Source organism: Arachis ipaensis, chromosome B03, assembly GCF_000816755.2.
Source record: "Arachis ipaensis cultivar K30076 chromosome B03, Araip1.1, whole genome shotgun sequence".
NCBI lineage: Eukaryota > Viridiplantae > Streptophyta > Magnoliopsida > Fabales > Fabaceae > Arachis > Arachis ipaensis.
In genome coordinates this window covers 127,809,063-127,811,974 of record NC_029787.2, presented here as the reverse complement: position 1 = coordinate 127,811,974, position 2,912 = coordinate 127,809,063, and positions in this window count along the sequence as shown.

Genomic DNA, 2,912 nt, shown 5'->3' with positions numbered 1-2,912 from the left:
TAAACTAAAAACTTATATTAATTATATTTTCAAATTTTAATTTTAGTTTCAATTTCTGTTTGAGTGGACAAGAAATTATTATTTCTGATATTTAGAACGTGGTTGACAGACGATATTATCAAGTGTTTCGTCCTTCTATTCTTACTAACCACCATTTATAGAAATTTCATGTCATTTTAAACTTTTGCAAGTATGGACTTGCATCATTTTATTTTGTCGTTTTCACCATGTTATTATATAATTTCAAAAAACTATTCATACATAAAATATTTTTAATTTTTAAATAAAAACACAAAAAAAAAATTAACTTACGTAAATCTTAAACTCCCAGACTCTAATTCTAGACTTTTAGACTATAACGTCAAAGAATATAGGGGTGTTCAAATTTAAACCGATCTAAATTAAACTGTTTATCCAATTTAATTTAAATCGAAAATCGATTAAAACCGTACTCATTTAGATTTGATTAGATTAGATTTTATTTTTTACAAACTGCTGGATCGGATTGGATTTCAGATCTATTTTTCATAACTGATTTAATCCAATCCAAATCGCATAATGTGCTCTAATATTATTATTTTATTATTATATTTACAATTATACTTATAACATATTAAATTTATTATACATTTTTATATTATTCATATATTATTATTATTTAATAAATATTTTATGTTTAAAATATTATTTATTTATTTATTTTAACTAACTTATAATTTAATTTCTATTGTTATCTTATCGTTAGTATTTTAAGATATTGTTGAGACTTGTTATGTAATTGTTGATTATTTAAGGGTTAAGTACTTTTTTCGTCCTTAAGATTTGGGGTGAAAATCAAATTCGTCCCCGACATTTTTTTGTTATTAAAATCATCATTAACGTTACAAAACGTTATAAAATCGTCATTTTCACAAAAAATTAATAATTTTTAGACAATTTTACCCCTTATAAAAATAACTACCTTAACCCTTTCCTACCCACTCTCACCACTAACACACTTCCAGACTTCCTTCTTCTCCTTCCTTTCTTTATCACCATCACACCTTCTTACCTCTTTATTACCAGTTCATCAACCTTAACCACTACCACCCCACCTACTATCTCCAACCCTTTCCTTCCCATCTCAGATTTCATAATCATTATCAATATATATTTTTCAATTCAACTAAGAGTGTGCATGGCCTGACCCGACCCGAAGACCCGACTCGACCCCGAACACTTTAAGAGCTATTTTGGTATGATTTCACTGTGTCTAGGATCGGGTAAGGGTCTCAAAAATAGACCCAGTCATTATTTCGGGTTGGGTCCAAGCCATGGTTCGGGTCACCCGAAGTCGGCCCAGTGGCCCGATCATCATACACAATTAATATTTTGTGTTATTAGTGATGGATGATGGCTATTCTTATGTGGAATTTAAGTATTGTAAACCTTAATATTTTGTGTTATTAGTTATTATAAGACTATAAGTTAATATTTTATGTTTAAAATGCATAAGATTTTAGACTAATGCATAATATTGTGTTATTTATATTGATTTAAATATTTGGTGTTATTAGATAATATTAGTATTGATTATGGTTATGCTTTCTAAGTGAATTTTACCATGTCAAATAATGGTTGGAGTCATGAAAATTCGGATATTTTCACATGCTAGCTTATAAGAAGGTATCAAGGTAATGTAGTGTTAACGACCCGGTTTTCACCCGGTTTTTACCCGGTATAATCGTGGCCTGAAAGTGTATAGGTTTCATCGGGTCTAGGGCCAGGTTTGGGTCTAATGAATAGGCCCGATATATATTTTGGGTCGGGTCTGGGTCACATCAAACCCGGTTTCACCCGACCCATGCACACCCCTAAATTCAACTATAAGAATCCCTAATCTTCAGGTAAATAAAATTATTACTTTCCAAAATCCACAAGATAAATGTGAATAACACAAAATCAAATCGTAAGAACAAAAAATTTCAGTTCAATTCACAAAACCATACAAGATCATAGTTAACAGCATATTGCACAGTAGAAGCTAGCTAGCCCTAATTACACAAACAAAACTCAGAAATTGCCACGAACAAAACAAAAAATTTGAAAATTTTCTATGAACCTAACTCATGATTCAGCTTCGGATTCCATAGAAACGAATCAAAATTGTTCCTTTCGAAGAAGGAAGATCTAAAACGACCAAAAATCACTTAATGAAAAAAAAAAAGAGGGAATTAATAAAAAGAAGAAGATTTTACATTTGTGACAAGGATGAAGTTAGCGGCGGCGACGGTGGTGACTAACTGACTATACCACCGAAGAGGGTGACAGGACCGGTAAGGAGACTCCATGTTCGGTGAATCTTCTTCTTCTTCTTCTGAAACTGCTACTCTTCAACGGCGACAGTGGCACTCAATCCCGCTGCCACCACCATTGAAAGACGAAACAGAGAGCACGCGCGGAGAGAGAGCACTCGCGTCGCAACTGCCGCCACTGGTCTTCGAAATGGTCGTTGGAGAAGGGAGGAAAGGGAGATATGAACCCGAGAAAAGGGAGATCCGAAATTGGAAAACATGAGGGGGACGAGGGCCAGGCGCGTTGCTGCGAAGGCGAGTCGCGGCGCTAGCGAAGGGGAGTCGCGGCGCTGCAAGGGCGACGGTGAGTTGCGACGGCGATGGCCAGGCGCAGCGAGGCTTCCTTCTCTCTGAGTCTCTGCTTCTCTTTCTCCCTCCTCTCTGTTTGTATTGTTGAAAGAAAAAGAAGAAATGAAGGTAAATGATGAAATTAAGGTGAAGGGTAGTTTTGTCCAAAATTAGAGAAAGGACGATTTTATAACGTTTTGTAACGTTAAGGATGATTTTAATAACAAAAAAAGGTCAGGTACAAATTTGATTTTCACCCCAAATCTTAGGGATGAAAAAAGTACTTAACCC